This window comes from Pseudophryne corroboree, chromosome 5, assembly GCF_028390025.1.
Source record: "Pseudophryne corroboree isolate aPseCor3 chromosome 5, aPseCor3.hap2, whole genome shotgun sequence".
NCBI lineage: Eukaryota > Metazoa > Chordata > Amphibia > Anura > Myobatrachidae > Pseudophryne > Pseudophryne corroboree.
The window spans coordinates 618,867,220-618,886,267 of NC_086448.1; the positions used below are offsets into that span (position 1 = coordinate 618,867,220).

At 45.7% G+C, this 19,048-nt stretch overlaps 1 protein-coding gene and 1 pseudogene across 4 annotated transcripts in view; one reads left to right on the forward strand and one right to left on the reverse strand.

The window, feature by feature from the left end:
* The window catches only part of DLGAP1 (DLG associated protein 1), a 1,173,524-nt gene that overhangs the window by 594,317 nt on the left and 560,159 nt on the right, over positions 1–19,048 (forward strand). The gene's annotated exons all lie outside the window — the stretch shown is intronic.
* On the reverse strand, positions 15,659–15,777 carry LOC134930150 (5S ribosomal RNA; annotated as a pseudogene).

Genomic DNA, 19,048 nt, shown 5'->3' on the forward strand with positions numbered 1-19,048 from the left:
AGTAACAAATAAACCCAAATCTGACAAGCCGGAAAAAAATGCTTATAATTGATTAGGTTTATATAAATACACTAGCGGTTCCTTTCCATAACCTCAGAGAATATAGGGGTTAGGTAGTGCACAAAGCATATCAGTTTAACAGTACAGTTTTGGAACAGCAGAAGAATGTAAAATTAAGTTTTCCAAAGGGAAATATCTATGGTTATATGTTAAGAGGTATAAAAGCAATAGTCTGTGAAAGTGTTCTAGTTCAGGTAAAGTCTCAGGTTTGTGTGTCCCTCCGGTGTCTCTGGTCCATGGGGCGCAGGATTACACTATCACAGAAAAGCAAAGTCTACTGCTGGTAAGTTTCTCCCAGGAGAAAGCTGCAGTGTAAAGTGCTGCTGTATAGCTTTACTGTCAAGCAGAGCAGTACCACAGGTGTTTGTCAGCCAAGTCTGTGCTAATTGTGCTTTTCTCAAAGGCGGTGAGAAAAGTGCCATAAGTATTAGTAACACCCCTAATACTCTGAGCTTTCCAACCTGGGTAGTTTGCAGGTTTAGCTGGCAGTATGAATGAACGGGTATCCTGGGTCATATGGCCCGGGTCCCATTCACAGCATGTTGTGAGCTGCATTCCCAAGCGCCGGCACTGCACCATGTGCAGTGTAAATGGCGACAGCCCGGGAATAACCCAGGTCAGAGCCAATGTATGAAAGTGATCTGTCCCAGGTCTGACATGTATTGGAACCATGTTCCAAATCCTGAGGCAGACCCAGGAATTTAGGTGTCTATTTACTAAGCCTTTGATAGAGATAGAGTACACAGAGATAAAGTACCAGCCAATCAGCTCCTAACTGCCATGTCACAGGCTGGGTTTGAAAAATGACAGGAGCTGGTTGGCTGGTACTTTATCTCTGTGCAGTACCTCCATTCAAGGCTTAGTAAATAGACCCCTTGGTGTGAAAGGGGTATTACTGTAGTCAGAAAATTAGTGCACTTACAGATCAATGACATTCATATTCTCACCTCATTTCCAATAAAGTCAATAATGAGCCACTTAATTGGGGCCAGATTGTCATCTGTTATCAGGCTTGCTCATGTGAGTTTATTCTAAGTTTCAGATTGGAGAATGTAATAAGGGTCTGCACACCCTCCAACATGACCTGTTTCATTAGGTACAAAATGCTCTGTTCCTGGATGTTTTTGTCAGTGGCAGTCACAGAGGTGGGGCTGCAGCACAGTCCAAAATTCAACTAGGGGAGCCCCACCAACTGCCACCTCAAACACTGCCATACATCACCGACCAGGACTGAATGGCAGTTGGTGTGGCTCCCCCTATTTGAATTTTGGACTGTGCTGCAGGCCACCTCTGTAGCTGCCACTGGCAAAGAAGTCCAGGAACAGAGCATTTTGTACCTAATGGAACGGGTCATGTTGAAGGGTATGGGTCTATTTATAAAGCAGAGAAAAGCCCTGTTTGCTTTTCTCTGCTTCGTGCTATTCTTGGAGCAGGTTACCGTGGAGATGTTCCTGACTCCTCCAGCAGCACTCCCGCTCCGTGGCTGAATCGCATCATCATACTTTAGTATGGTGAGTGCTATTCATGAAGGAACAGAGAGATCAGCTTTCCGTGGAGTTAAGGTTTGCCATCTCAGGATGGCGCGACCTGAAAATCGGTGTAGAGAGTGAGACTATAGGGAAGCTCAATGCTTCCCTGCTCTCTGTCCAGCATCTGTGTTGGCTCCACCCCCCTGACCTCCCAGCAGCCACTGCGGCCTCCCGAGAGGTCAGCCGCCAGCGCATGCACAGGGGGACCCACCGACTCTGCGCATCACAGAGGGGACCACCTGGAGGAGATCTCACCGCTGGACCCCAGCATACCGGATAGCATCGCCGAAAGGGTGATCATACATGATGTGATGCTAATGATAAGTAACAATTATTTTTTTGTTTTTTACATGAATAGACCCCTAAGTGAGAGAGACAATACTTTCAAGGCCATATGACACTATTAGTTTACATAATTCTACAATGACGTTTCTTAGGTGCCTGGGTAGTTTCCCTGCTAATATGGTAAATCTGCTGCAGTTGCTTCTCAGGCAGAAGAGATTCGCCTAGAAAACGCAGACATGTCATGCCCATTTTTCTGAGGCCAACCGATGACATCATCTGTGTTTCCTGCCATAGGAAACATGGCAGCGGTGGCCCTGGGGATAACCTCTATTCGATGCAATTGGATTGCAATCGCATCAGAGGCAGCGTCACGCATGCTGGATGGCCTTGCCCTGTTCTGGGCGGCCCTCCAGCATGTGAGTAGTATATGAATAACCCCCATTGCTCTGTAACGATACAGCTTTTGTTCTATAAATAAGCACATTTTTACTTGTACCTTCCTTTTATTGATGTTTTTATAGGGGCTCCTTAGTGTTGCAGTGTTATATACAAAATAAATGTGGTGCTACGTATATAATGGCCATTCAGACATTGTGATGGTTTTCTCACTATCCCAAGCTCAAACCTGTTATTACTTTTTATAGCGTGCAATTGTGATAAGAAGACAACCTGTTACATTATGGTTCCCTAGTGAGATCATGTGAGCATGCCTTAAACCTGTCAATTGCTTCTTAAGAGGAGTAATCAAGTCAATGGGGGGACCAAAACCCCTTTAGAAAGTAGCACACGGTGATTACCTCAGCTGCAGGGAATCAGTCAGCGTAACTCAGTGCACTGTGCTGCAGCTATGTATGATCAGAAATGGCTCTCAACACCCCTTGAAGCTAGAATGCTCCACTGAAAATAGTTCTGATCAAAGGCATGTAAGCATGTCATTTTTCAGCCTGTTTTATTCATGCTGTGCTAAGGAAGAGATCTTACGGAAACTCCTGTTCCATCTGCATAGGCTGCTGAAGGAGCTCATTTCTTTTATCTCAGATGGTAAATTCTCAGAAGCTGAACATTTGTGATGTAAACATTTACTTATTAAAAGTTCTAACAGCTCTTATAGAACTTGTCATATTATATTAACCAACTAACGGAACTGGGTCATTCCTGCAGTGTGCTACAGAACCTTACCTACTTTAGCATTGCTGCAGTTTGTGAGGTTTCCGGAGAACAGGCTGTGTTCTAGATAATAAGATATCAGAGGTCTGCTGAAATCATACTGTAAATTCACCATCCAGTGCACTATGAATATTGCTGAGATTGTGGTGTAGTCATGTAATAACTATAGGTTCATATAACCTCTCTGTTTCAGTTATTTTAATACATTTCAGCTTTCAGCAGATTCAAAAATGAATTTGAGCTACTAAAACTAAATAAAAGGCCTATATTCTTAATGGGACTTGTTCCGTGGAGGAGTGTATCTTATACGTAGACTCTCCCGCTGTAATAAAGCAGCACCGGTATCCGGACTCCAGGTAGACAGCAAAAAGGTCGACACGCCTTAGGTCGACGCCAATTGGTCGACACACCTTAGGTCGACATGGACAAAAGGTCGACATGGACAAGGTCGACATGCGTTTTTCACGATTTTTTTCTTTTTTTGGAACCTTTTCATACTTAACGATCCACGTGGACTACGATTGGAATGGTAATCTGTGCCGAGCGAAGCGGTAGCGGAGCGAAGGCACCATGCCCGAAGCATGGCGAGCGAAGCGAGCCATGCGAGGTGACGCGGTGCACTAATTGGGGTTCCCGGTCACTCTACGAAGAAAACAACACCAAAAAAACATTAAAAAAACTCATGTCGACCTTTTTTCCATGTCGACCTTGTTCATGTCGACCTTTTGTCCATGTCGACCTAAGGTGTGTCGACCAATTGGCGTCGACCTTTTTGTTGTCGACCCTGAGTCCCAGACCCGCAGCACCATATTCATTACAATGTATTAAATAAACAAATTACCAATTAAAGCAGCTCTGAATCAGGTCCAGTGCATTGTCGGATTTAGAGGTCAGGTTGACCCTAGGCACAATATTATTGGCCGCCCAGAGTCCTTCACAACTTCAGTCTCTGCCATCATGTTCAGTTAAGCATAGCTGCAAAGTAGTTTTCTGCACCTCCTGAATGCAAATCACCAACCAGTGGCAGACCTACATTGAAACTAATGAAGCTCAAACTTCAGGGCCCCTAATCCCGGAGGGGCCCGCCTGCACTTTTCTCGCTTGTGCATTTTAACACCAATAGTCAGATTTTAACATCCTGTATGGTTATAGCTTAACAACCAATAACACTATGACAACCAGGCTTCTAGTGCAGCATTACTGCTATTACAGCTTGTACCGTGGGAGCTGCTGGGAGTTGTAGTCTAGCTCTGAGATTTGCGCTTTGTAAATAGCATGAAACGTGTATCCAATTTAAACTACAGTTCCCGACTCTGGAATTTGTAGTTTAAATCAGATACACGTTTCACGCTATTTACAGAGCAAAAATCACAGAGCTAGACTACAACTCCCAGCAGCTCCTGGACTAACGTTGCCCTATTGTTGTTGGATTTAAAGGAGCCCCCATAACAGTTCAAGCTTCAGGGTTCCAAAACTGTAGGTCTGCCATTGCCCGTGACCAAACTTTCCCCCGCTGGTGCTACATAAAAAAGGATCAGCAGCTCTGATGTGCCTAGTGAGAAATCTGCCACTGGGGTGTAGTACTGGTGACCGGGTCACCTTACCGACGCCGGGATCCCGGCAGCATACCGACGCCGGGATCCCGGCGGGGAGGGGCGAGTGCAGCAAGCCCCTTGCGGGCTCGCTGCGCTCGCCACGCTGCGGGCAGCCACGGGTTCTATTCCCACTCTATGGGTGTCGTGGACACCCACGAGTGGAAATAGTCCCTGTTGGTCGGCATGCCGACCATCGGGATAGTGAGCCGTCGGGCTCACGGAGGAGGTCATGTGACTGTCGGTCAGCTGACCGGCGGTCACATGAATACCACCCTGCCACTGGCCCAGTGTATTTAAAAGTAATAGAAATTGGGCTGTGCATTCTCCATCTTTATCTCCAACATGTCCCAGTGCAAGTTGGATTTCCACAATGACAGCGGGAATGTGAATAGGGTATCCCCAGCATTACACATGCTTCTCAGTGCAGGACTGGTGTTCTATACACTTTTCATCACTGTAACTTGTGTTTGATTATGTGGATTTAGAGGGATTACTGTACATCTCCTTCTGACTAGTTACATACAGTGGTCATATAACATTTGAAAGCGCAGGAACTACAAATATATAAAAAGGCCTTAACAAATAAACAATGAATACTGGCCCTCATTCCGAGTTGATCGCACCAAGCAACTTTTTGCTGCTGGTGCGATCAACTAATCTCCACCTATGGGGGGGTGTATTTTAGCATAGCAGGACTACGAACGCTTGTGCAGCCATGCTATGCTAAAAAAAAGTTTCACACAAAACTAGAGTAGCCCTAGACCTACTTACCCTGTGCGATGGATCCAGCGATGATGGGCCCGGCTTTGACGTCAGACATCGGCCCTCCATTCGCCTGGACACACCTGCGTTTTTCTTACCACTCCCCGAAAACGGCTTCAAACGGTCAGTTGACGCCCCAGAATGCCTTCCTGCTGTCAATTTTCTTTCGGTCGCCGCTGCGACCGCTTTCTTCGCTGTCAGTGTCATTGCCTGGCAACGGATGTCACCGAGCAACGCCGCACGTGCGCAATGCACACGACGTGCATGCGCATTCCAGACCTGATCGCACCGCTGCAAAGAAGTGCAGCATGCGATCGGGTCGGAATGAGGGCCACTGTGTAGACTATTTCCCAGTGCTCTCACCAGTTAAACAAACTCATCAATATGATGTCATCGTTCTACTTGCTTTCTTATGTTATCATCATGATTAAATATGTCCTGAGATTACTGTATAAATACAAATACGACATTCTGTGCACATTCACCCTTCACTGGTCAGGGCTAAATCCAAATATATCCTATTTTTCAAAGCTACATTTGTTAATTGCTCACATTTCAGCAGCAATCATTCTTAATGCATCTGCAGTTTCATTAATAACCTTTTCAAGCAGCCTACCAGCCAGTCTATTTTCAGCAGTAGCTGTGTGTATAGATGTGCTGGTGCTGATAACTGTGAGTCAGTAGGGGCCTTGGAGAAAGAATCAATGTTGCAAGTTCTCTTCAGGCAGTGTTTTATTCCACTTACGTAGAGATGGTTAGCATGCATGATGGTTATTGCGACCACAGGACCTAAATCACGTTTGTACGCAAAAGCATACGTAGCTGCGCTTTTCTAGGTTACGGCGCTGATAATCATCACAAATAAAGCCACTGCCCATGAAAGAAAATAGTCGCCCCCCGGAGCCATCGCAAATACCTCTGCAATTGCACACTTATACACAGCACTGACGTAATAACAAAGAACATTGGGGGGTCATTCCGAGTTGATCACTAGCTGCCGCTGTTCGCTGCGTAGCGATCAGTGAAAAAAATGGCTAATCTGCGCATGCATGTGCACCGCAATGCGCATGCGCGTCGTACGGGTATGAAGTCCATTGTGGTTTTGCACTGGTTCTAGCGACGATTCCAATCGCACAGCCGAACGCAAGAAGATTGACAGAAAGAGGACGTCTATGGGTGTCAACTGACCGTTTTCTGGGAGTGTTTGGAAAAACGCAGGCGTGGCCGGGCGTTTGCTGGGCGGGTATCTGACGTCATTACCATGTCACTCGTCGCAGCAATCATTGCACAGGATAAGTAACTACAGGGCTGGTCTTGTTTTGCACAAAATGTGTTTGCAGGCACTCTGCTGCACAGGAGTTCGCACACTTGCAAAGTGAAAACATACTCCCCAGTGGGCGGCGACTATGCGTTTGCACGGCTGCTAAAAACTGCTAGCGAGCGATCAACTCGGAATGACCCCCATACAGTCAGCAGAGGCATAATTAGGGTTCTCAGAGCCCAGGGCAAAAAAAAGAATGGAGTCCCCCCTCCCATATCAAAAAGACCAACAAAGTAAAGCATGTGCGTGCGCCTGTAGTGACTGAGATAGTGGGTGACTGAGGCAGGGGTGACAGGGAGATAGTAGGCAGGGGCGGATCCAGAAAAGAATTACAGGGGGGGCACCATAAGTGGTTGTGCTATCAAGGAGGGGTGGAGTTAGAAGTGGAGTGGGCGTGGTGAAGTTTCAGTGCGTGTGACCAATTGTGTGAGGGGGTGTGGTCAAGTGCTCAATGTGAGTATCGAGTGTGTCTATGATCGAAATGCACTGCTGGAGGGGGTACAGGTCCACAGTTAGTTCTTATACCTTATGGGGATCATTCCGAAACATTCGCAAGCTGCTGGTTTTCGCAGCCGTGCGAACGGGTCGGAACTGCACATACGTGGCGGACGCAATGCGCAGGCGCATTATTGCCCAGCGACGGCCGTTGCTGGGCAACGACAAGAACACAGAAGAAAGCGATCGCAGGGGCGATCGCATGAAGATTGACAGCAGGAAGGTCACCCCCACTCCCCCCCCCCAGCAATAGACCGCTCACAGCAGCACCATTCTCTCTCCCCAGGTCACCCACACTCCCCCCCCCCCCCCCGAGGGGGAGGTACAGGGAGGGGGAGATACAGGGAGGGGGAGGGTGCTTAGTGATAGTCACAGGAAGAGTGAGGGTAAGGGTACTGAGGGTGAGATACAAGGTGGGTGAGGGTGCTGAGGGAGAGTTACAAGGATGGTGAGGGTAAGGGCATTGAGGGGGAAATATGGGGAGGGTAAGGGCGCTGAGGATAGTTACAGAGAGGGTGAGTGCTCTGAGGGGGAGTTACAGGGAGGGTGAGGGTAAAGGCGCTGAAGGGGAGATGCAGCGAGGGTGAGGGTAGGAGTGCTGAGGGGGAGATACAGGGAGGGTGAGGGGGAGAGTAAGGGCGCTGAGGGGGAGTTACAGGATGAGGACAGGGACACTGAGGGTGAGCTACAGGGAGGGTGAGGGGGCTGAGGGGGAGATACAGGGAGGGGGCTGAGGTGGAGATACAGGGACAAAACATTTGTTTCAGGAAAGAAAAATATATTATATACACATGATGTGACTGTACATACTATTCTCAAAAAAACATACTTTCCTATTCAAAATAATCTAAATAATGAAGCATTCCCTGACAATATCGCACGCCCATGCCTCCCTCCCGGCATCACATTTACTATAATACTACAAGTGCATGGACTGTATTATAATGCTACTAGTGCCTGTAATATAATGCTACAATGCATGGGATATAATATAATTCTACAAGTGCATGGACTATAATAAAGTGCATTGTAGCATTATATTGTAGGCACTTGTAGCATTATATTATAGTCCACGCACTTGTAGTATTATATTATAGTCAAGGCAGTGGGCATTGTTTTGGAGCAAATACCTTACAGCAGGTTTGCCCCACTGGCTGGTACCTGAGGACTGCGTACACGGCGTGGTGTCAGTGGGGAGCACAGCACCACGCCGGAGATCGGTAGCAGAGATCCCCAGCGGCGGCGGGCTGCATTTGTAAAGTTCCTCCTCCTGCTCGGCTCCTCCGTGTGAGCAGAGCAGCAGCAGCAGCAGGTGACAGGAGAGCAGGGGGACATGTCGGGTGCCGGAGGCGGGTGCGCACAGCGGCGGGGGACATGTCGGGAGGCGGGTGCGCACAGCGGCGGGGGGGACATGTCGGGAGGCGGGTGCGCACAGCGGCGGGGGACATGTCGTGGGCGGGTGCGCACAGCAGCACGGACCATACAAAACATCTATTAAAAATGACAGGGGGGGCACGTGCCTTGGTGCCCCCCCCCCCCTAAATCCGCCACTGATAGTAGGTGACTGAGGCAGGGGTGCCAGGGAGATAGTGGGTGACTGAGGCGAGGGTGACAGGGAGATAGTGAGTGACTGAGGTAGGGGTGATTTGGAGATAGTGGGTGACTGAGGCGGGGGTGACTGGGAGATAGAGGGTGTCTGAGGCAGGGGTGACTGGTAGGTAGTGGGTGACTGAGCTAGGGGTGACAGGGAGATAGTGGGTGGCTGAGGCAGCGGTGACAATGAGATAGTGACAAGGGACATTGTACAGGGAGCAGGGGCACACTGACATACACACTCATTGTACAGGGAGAGCTGGCAGCCATGGAGAGATGCATACCTCCCATCTCTGTCAGTTCTCCTTAGGAGCTAGGAGGTGGGTGGTTGCATAGCTGTGCATTTATGAGAGAGGACTCTGTGTACAGGGCGGGTGGCCACAGTGCTGTAGAGAGTGATGGTGATTTACTGTCTGCAGCAGCGCCCTCTACAGACTGGCGCTCTACCTCGCTTATGCATCAGGCCAGCCCTGACAGCACTGCTTTCCCATCACAGCACCCCACTCATCACAGCACCTCTCAGCACAGCACAATACAGTGCACCCCTCCCCTCATATCACAGTGCAGCAACCCAGTCCCCTCACAATATAGCACCCCTCTGATCACAGTACCCCTCTCACCTCCCAACACAGATCTCCACATCCCAGTCAGCATCATGGCTCCTCGAGTGGCAGGCAGGTCAGGAGGAGTCACTTCACAGCTGGGGTGGCCAGGCCGGATAATTCAGGGGGCGTGGCCTAATCACTGAGGCTTGGCTACACCCCCTAAAAAACCTATACTGAAAAATGATGCCTCTGCTGCTACTAGCAGATGAATAGAGAGGGGGAATCATTGTGTTCGCATCCCCCCCCCCCTACAGGCAGAGAATTACCGCTGCAGCCTCCAGAGTGCATCTCCGCACACGTCACAGTCAGCAGCATGTGCTGGCTGCTGCCGGCCTTCCAGTTCCTAGCTCCTCTGCTCAGGGAGCGTGATGCTGGCATTGCTGTCATGCTCCCAGCACAGCGGCACTTAGGGGTCTATTCATGTAGAAAACGAAAACATAATTGCTACTTATCACTATACATCGCATCTCTTCGATGCGATGTATAGCTGTGATAAGTAGCAATTCATGTATACTCACCCTTCCGACGATGCGCTGCGGTGTCTGGGGCTCCTGCGGTGAGGTCTTCTCCAGCGGTCCCTCCCTGCGATGCGCGGAGTTCAGCGGCGGGTCCCTTTGCGCATGCGCAGCTTGATGACCTCCCGGCAGGCCGCAGTGGTTGCTGGGAGGTCGGGGGGCGGAGCCAGCGCGAGGTGCAGAGCAGCGATCAGGGAAGCATTGAGCTTCCCTGACGTCTCCGCACTACAGTTCAGGTTACGCCGTCCTCAGATGGCGAACCTGAACTCCATGGAGAAGCGGAAAGTAGAGCTTTCCGCACCTTCATGAATTGCACTCACCATACAAAGGTATGGTGATGCGATTCAGGCACAGAGCGGGGGTACCGCTGGAGAAGTCAGAGACTTCTCCACGGTAACCGGCTCTGTGAATTGCGGTAAGCAGAGAAAAGCCCTGTTTAACGCAAAACAGGGCTTTTCACTGCTGCATGAATAGACCCCTTAAAGTGGTAGGGAGAAAGGAGCTTCAGGAACGCCGCCGAACATCATGGGCCTAGCTCAGCGGCGCAATAGTAATGGGCGGGAGGGCAGCACTCAATGGCGAAGACGGCAGGTACAAAGCCCTGGCCGGCGGTACCCCATTTGCTGGGCTTGCACCTCTGACAGTCAGTGTTCCCCGTTCTTGTGTACAGTCTGCAAACTTGTACGTAGTTGCAAATGAGTTTGCGATGGCTCCGGTGGGCGTCTCTTTTAATTTCAGTGCGGCAGCGTCACTTGCCAATATTACCAATTCCGTTGCCTAGAAAATCGCACTTGCTAAAGTATGTGTGTAGAAACATGAATTAGGCCCACACTGATACATTTATATATTAAGGGCAGATGAATTAAGAGTGATAACAAGGAGAGAGATAAACTACCAACCAATCAGCTCCTAATTGTCATTTTTCAAACACAGCCTGTAACATGGCAGTTAGGAGCTGATTGGCTGGTACTTTATTTCTCTGCATTGTATCACTCTGCCCACAATCTTGTATTTCTACAATGCAGAAGTGAGGGTAACAAGGGAATTTGCGTTTCTGTTGCATCTATAAGGCTTAAAAATCTCTTCTGTAATCTGGCCAGTAGTGTGTGCCTCTGTCACTATTCATAGCTGCTGGAACAGAGAAAGAAATTGTGGCATTTTGTACATAAATAAACACTAAAAGGTATATTTACTAAAGTGCAGGTTTTCAAAACTGGAGATGTTGCCCTTAGCAACCAATAAGATTCTACTTATCATTTATCTAGCACCTTCTAGCAGATAATAGCTAGAATACGATCGGTTGCTATGGGCAACATCTCCACTTTAGTAAGTGTACCCTTAAGTACACATTTTTCCAAGCATATATTAAAATTTAAAACATTTCTTCCTTTGAATAATTTGTCAACCTGAATATTTATAACGGATCTACAAGGTGGTTGTTCTGCTCTACTTGGGCCTGATTGAAAGGTGCGCGCTATTTTGATGTTCACATACAGTAAAATTCATAAAATCCCTATGGTGCATGTATTACCCTGAGTGTACACACAATAGTGCTATAGTGTACGGGCCCGATGGTATCAGAAATGGAGCTGTAAAGTGATGGGTGTTCCTGGACGGTGACCTGGAGTGACCGCAAAAATATCCATCTTATGTGTATGTAATGGGAGTGTCGCTGGCATGCCAGGCAAATCGGCTGTGTTCTCAGATGCACAGCCGCTTCCAGAGGCCAAGTGTTGTGCTAAAGAGGTGAATTTGGTAGCATACTACAGTAGTCAGTATTTACAACTGAAACCAGCTGCCCTTTGCTCATGTGTAACATCTCATGGTGTACACAAGCAAAAGCTGGAGAAGGACCATCAGCACTTCTAGGCAACTAGCAGGAGAGTGCTGCAATGGGATCTGCTCTCAAAGACAATGCGGAATATGAACCGGGAGCAATATCTGTAATATATTATTATATATTATATAATACATGTGGATTGGAGGGAATGAGCCCCCTCCCCTAGTTCAATCTATGGTTGCCACTTGGTATACTGGTCTCTGGGTCACATACTCTCATGTACTTAATACATAATCCATACATGTTTTACATGTAATGTACATCACACAGTTATACTGTATGTTGATATTGCATGTGGAACTGCCACTGTTAGAAGATAACCTAACACTAACTTGCTGACAATTCCTATGTTTCAAAGTATCGTAAATGTTTCTCTTTTCCCCCTGGTTTCATAATAGGAAGAATAAATGTTACCTAGAACATTACACAGGTGAGCAACAGCTTACAAGAAAAGCATGCTGCACAGTGACCTACTGGCACTGACATAAGTTGTGTCCCTGCAGGAGGCACAGTTTGGTTTCAATTATCTACTGTATTCATAATTTTAGTGGAACATGAGGAAAATCTTGAGATCTTAGTATAAGATGTGAAGCACCACTGCCAATTACTCACCCAGCAGGAATACCATTTACTGTACCACGCATTGGGGCAGATGTATTAACCTGGAGAAGGCATAAGGAAGTGATAAACCAGTGATAAGTGCAAGGTGATAAACGTACCAGCCATTCAGCTCCAATATGTAAATTGGCAGCTAGGAGCTGATTGGCTGGTGCGTTTATCACCTTGCATTTATCACTGGTTTATCACTTCCTTATGCCGTCTCCAGGCTTAATACATCTACCCCATTGGGCCTAATTCAGATCTGATCGCAGCAGCAAATTTGTGAGCTAATGGACAAAACCATGTGCATTTCAGGGGAGGCAGATATAACATGTGCAGAGAGAGTTAGATTTGGGTGGGGTGTGTTCAAACTGAAATCTAAATTGCAGTGTAAAAATAAAGCAGACAGTATTTACCCTACACAGAAATAAAATAACCCACCCAAATCTAACTCTCTCTGCACATGTTATATCTGCGACACCCCCACCCCTGCTGTGCACATGAGGTTCATTCCGAGTTGATCTCTCGCTAGCAACTTTTTGCTGGCTTGCGATCAAATAGTCGCCTCCAATGGGGGAGTGTATTTTCGCTTTGCAAGTGTGCGAACGCGTGTGCTGCCGAGCGGGCCGAAAACATTTTGTGCAGTTTCTAAGTAGCTCTAGACTTACTCAGCCCTTGCGATCATTTCAGTGTGTCTGGTCCAGATTTTACGTCAGACACACGCCCTGCAAATGCTTGGATACGCCTGCGTTTTTCCAACCACTCCCTGAAAACGGTTAGTTGACACCCATAAACTCCCTCTTCCTGTCAATCACTGTGCGTTCGGCTGTGCGAATGGATTCTTTGTTAAATCCATCGCTCAGCAACGAACCGCTCTGTACTCGTACGACGCACCTGCGCATTGCGGTGCATACGCATGTGCAGTTTAACTGAGGTTGAGATGATCGCTGTGCTGAAAAAAGTTGCTAGCGAGCGATCAACTCAGAATGACCCCCATGGTTTTACCCATTAACTAACAAATTTGCTGATGCAATCAGATCTGAATTAGGCCCATTGTACAAAAGGTTCCGATTGATCAGATCAACTGAAATGAAAGAAATGGTGGTGTTATTTTTCTCATGGCATTGGCATTATGGAGAGTAGGACATGGATACAGGGAAGCTTTTAGGGAAAGAATTATCATAAAAATTCAGGATGGTTTGGGCACTGTGCTTTCAGTCCACAGTAGTAGGACATTCCTCTGGGGTGGCACGAAGAGCCAGTATCTGGCTTTTTCTTCTCTAGTCATTCTAAACCAGGGATGGGGAACCTTCGGCCCTCCAGCTGTTGTTGAACTACACATCCCAGCATGCCCTGCAACAGTTTTAGCATGGCCAAATAGCAAAACTGTAGCAATGCGTGCTGGTATGTGTAGTTCAACAACAGCTGGAGGGCCGAAGGTTCCCCATCCCTGGTTTCTAAATGGTCAACAGTAAAATGCACAGCAATGAGGCATCATTGGATATGTATATTTAGTAATACGCCTAAAGATGCAGCTGTAATTGTCTGTGTTGCATTCTCAGATGTATTTTCAATTCCTAATTGTTGCTCAATAACTATTGTTAACCTGTACGTATAAATAATCAGCAGGTAATTTCCCTTTTTTCAAGCAATTATTTTACTCCAATTAGTTTAGTTACAGCTGCTAACAGTTTGCCCTTTGCCTGAGCTCAATCTTTCTCAATGGGTTGATGACCTGGCAAATTAGCTGCTTCATATAATCTAGTTTTAACCTAACTTGGAAAGACTGCCCTGGAAAGTTGATCTGCTCAATTAGTTTGTAACATATTAAAATTAGATCCAGCTCCTCTCTGAGCTTCTCAGAGTTTTTTCCAGACCAAAATGTAAAGGTCTGAGGTTTATGAACATTTTACTGTTTGTTCTTACATATCACTTGTCAGTGGCGTTAGACACTTCGGTCTTAATGCAGATTTGATTGTATGCCAGGGATGGGGAACCTTCGGCCCTCCAGCTGTTGTTGAACTACACATACCAGCATGCCTTGCTACAGTTTTGCTATTTGGCATGCTAAAACTGTTGCAGGGCATGCTGGGATGTGTAGTTCAACAACAGCTGGAGGGCCGAAGGTTCCCCATCCCTGTTGTATGCCTATGTGTGTAGCGGGAAATAGGCAGCTTGGCTGTGTACATGCAGTGTATGCCTAGGTTGTTATACAAAGTCACCTCTTACACTTGTACCTCCTGTCACTGGAGAATGGAGCCGCAATCATATACAGACTGCGTACAGTAATTACATGTTTGCATAGTTGCACCAATGGGCGGATTAAGGTTTCTAGGGGTCCCAGAGCAACTAACTTCTGGGGGCCCTTAAAGTATAATGTGTAAATACTCCCAGAAGCACAAATGTGTTACAAACACTGGAGTGCCCCAGTTCATATACCACAAAGAAATACCAGTTCACATACGCCACAGTGCCCACCACACACACACACACACAGGTGATCTAGCTATATGTGGTTGCCTCCAAATGTGTGGTCACCTCAAACCCTGCTGTGGTGTTAATCCAGCTTTGGTGGCAACCAAGGGCAGTTCAAGAAAGAGCTGGGCTCCTGTGCAGCCTCTGTACAGACCTCCACCCCCTATCTCTCTCTCCAGCCCATGTCCTGCATAGACTATGGCACTGTGCATGCATTGATCTCTAGGAAAATGGCACAGGCAACATTGTCCCAGTGACTTCTGTGCCATGTTCCTGGTGATATCTGACACACTGACAGAGAGTAAAGGAATTGGGTTAAGGATGCCGCACTGGACTAAGTGATGTAAATAAATTACTATTTTGATGAAGTTTCCAAGAAAACCGACCAACCAGAAATAATTCTGGAATTTATCACCATCTACCATTTAGAAAAAACTTCTATAAGTAGATAAAAATGGTGATTGTCGATGGTGCTCCCATAGGTCCAAATACATAGGTAATGGGAAAAAGAAAAACAAAGAAAAGTGACCTTTGTTGGGAGCACTCACTCTTGGAAACCATTATGATTTTAAATATATATAAACAATAATGTAAAGATGAAATAATTAAAACGTAACCTTTAATGATATTTAGATAAGATATATGTACTCCAAAAAAGATTTTTTGTCTAAAATGTGGCTATAAAATATAAACCACCAATTTAAGCTAAGACTGAGAATATATTGATGAATAAATAAGGCATTAATTGCAGGCCCACCAGGCATTAATCCATTATACTACGAGGTTAGTGCAATAACCGATGTAGCGCCGTCAAAAAACCTACAACACCTGGTATTCCTTAGTGGTCATCCACCTAAGTACTGACCAGGTCCAACACCGTATTGCTTCCAAGATCGGACGAGATTGGGCATGCGCGGTGTGGTATGGTAGTAAATTATAGTTGATAAGGCAGAAAACTACAGCTGGTATGCAGCTAATAGGTAGACACTAAACCTGGTTGCTGTAATGAAAAATTGATCTCTTAATAGAGATATATATGTTTGACTGTCATTGCACCAAATTGTAACCCAAACTTATAGGTATACGGAGGTTTAAATCATGTGGTCAATAAAGTTTGCCAGCAAAACTGCCTGTATGTTTCTTTGTGTGCTGTGCAGCACCATTGAAAATGTTTTTTTTTTTATGGGTAAGGCAGATATAAAAACCCTTGTTGTACTGAGGACATGCCAGAGACAAGAAGGATTTTGCATCAGGCAAAATATTCAAATGGAATAAACCCTCTTGGCCACAACGACCCCCTAGAAACCTTGAACATTATTCATCATCAGATGCAGAAACATCTGGAGCTGAAGAACTCCCTGAGTACACCCCCAATGCATCTTTGGCTACTAATTTCAGAGGGGAGGGTGACAGCTCTACCCAATATCATCATCATCATTTTTTAGGGGATCCCCCAAGGGGAAGGGGATCAAGGCACCCAACAAACGAAAGACAAGGAGGGGGCATAAGAGGAGGAAGAGGACGACAACAACAACAATGGGACCAATTACCACCAAGGAGACAACCAGCACGGAATACACGAAGAAGGTAACCATAGACTCTTTAACCCCATCTGATACCTCCTCACAACTCAAAATTATTAATCTCTCAGCACATAATCTAGATCATGATCAAATTCAAGTCTTGAGTAAAGGCTTTTCCTATTCTCCAACTGAAAATTTTAATAGATTCAAATGGGAGAAAGATTTGAGACTATTTAGTAGAAAGCTACTCCTCACGAAGTTTCACAATAGAAGATCTACATCTGAAATTGAATGCACCCAATCCAATCAGACCGAAGAAAGTGACAATATGCCAACATCGGACCTGTCAGGACCAGAATTAGAAGCTCTGGAAGCCCTAAAGGCACTAGAATCAGAATCAACACCAATCATAGATCCCCAATGGGAGGTCAGCACAAGGTTCATTTGCAAGAAAAGATCTTCATTCTTCCCGACAGAGCAGACAAGCCCGGAGATACAGATATTCACTAAATTAGTATCAAAAGAATTTGATCATATACATCTTCAGAAAACTAGAAGACTGCATAATTCCAATCTGTCTAGGAAAGAACTTAATGCCCTAAGAGAGATTGAATCATGGCAGGACGTGATTATCAAGCCATCAGACAAAGGTGGTAATGTGGTGATATGGCCCCAAGAACAATATATACAGGAAGCATATCGACAGTTGGAAGACCAGACGTGCTATCAAAGAGTACTACTTAATCCCATAAAAAACTATAAGACATTATATAATAAAATCTTGACTAATGCACATGTGGAAGGTACTATAACATCCTCGGAATATCAGTATCTTCAGATAGCACATCCCAGTATCCCCACGTTCTATATGCTCCCCAAGATACATAAGAATATGAGGCAACCACCGGGCAGACCGATTGTATCGGGGATAGGGTCACTCACTGAAAAATCCAGCATTTTTGTCGACTTACACCTGCGACACCATGTACTGGGCCTTCCTTCCTTTGTCCAGGACACCACAGACGTTCTTCGCAAGATTCATGATGTTAAACTTGAGAAAAATCAATATTTAGTCTCTCTTGACGTCGAGGCACTATATACTTCAATTGACCATGATAGAGGACTTGAAGCTGTCAATTACTTCATGAACATGGAAGGTATGGAGAAATTTCATGTATTTCTTGCTGACTTACTTCGATTCATACTCAGTCATAATCTTTTCACCTTTAATAACAGATTCTATTTGCAGACCAGGGGCACAACTATGGGGGCAGCGTGTGCCCCCACGTATGCCAGCATTTTCCTAGGATGGTGGGAACGTGAATTTGTGTTCAGTGATAGCAATGATGTCTTTACAGCTAATATTATCATGTGGGTAAGGTACATCGACGATATCCTGATGATATGGGAAGGTGACGTACAGATGCTACTCTTATTTATTGAACATTTAAATAACAACAATCTCAACATTCGCCTTACCCATCACATTAGTCAAGATGAACTCCCGTTTTTGGATGTTCTCATTTATAAAGATGGAAATGAAATGCTTTCAACAAAGCTGTATAGGAAGGAGACATCATCTAACACCTTGTTACATCAGACCAGCTCCCATTTCCCTCCCACAATAGAGAATATACCTAAGGGGGAGTATTTACGTTTAAGAAGGAACTGCTCCAATGACCTTGACTTTGCGGAACAAAGCAAAGACCTCTCGAACAGATTACGTGAGAGAGGATACAGCATCTATCAAGAAAGCGAGCAGAAACATTCAGACTATCCAGAGAGAGCAATTAATTTTTGAAAAGAAACAAAAGAAACAAGATGATAATATCATCAGGTTTGTTGGGGGTTTCTGTCAAGAGTGGTATCACGTCAAACAAGCTATCCAAAAACATTGGGGAATCCTCCATCTGGACCCCATCCTTTCTGAGAAACTTGGACCACAAGTATCCATGAGTTGGAGGAGATCAAGAAATTTGAAAGATAGACTGGTGTCCAGCCATTTCCAACCATCTCGAGGGAAGTCACAGACTACTATTGGTACACATCCATGTGGTCACTGCAAAGCATGTCAATATATTCTCAAGACCGATCATAGCCAGGATCGCTATGGAAAAGACATCAAATTCAGGCATTTTATTAACTGCTCTACGGAAGGAGTGATCTATTGTATTGTGTGCGGCTGTGGAAAAAGATATGTGGGCATGACGACTAGAGCCCTCAAGCAAAGAATTTTGGAACACGTCGGATCCATTCGTAACGCAACCAAAGATTTACAAAAAATTAAGCAAATCACCTCTGTAGCACGACACTTTGTCTCTAACCATGCAGGTCGGTGGGATGAACTCAGAGTATGTGGGCTAGAAAAAGTGAAACTTGGCATACGAGGAGGAGATTGGACCAATACCCTTCTACGGAAGGAATGTGAATGGACTTTCAAATTAGACTCATTACATCCACAAGGATTGAATGAAACTATGAATTTTGGAGCATTTCTTCCAACTTGACCAATCAACTACTGCGTATATATATATGTACATATATGCAATTACGTTAAAATAATTATCAATTATTTTTCATAGGACAAGTGAAGTTACACCATTATTACAGCATTCTTATTTAATATATATTTTTTTTCTTTCCCAACACATAATTGATATAGCCTTGTCACCTATTCTTTATT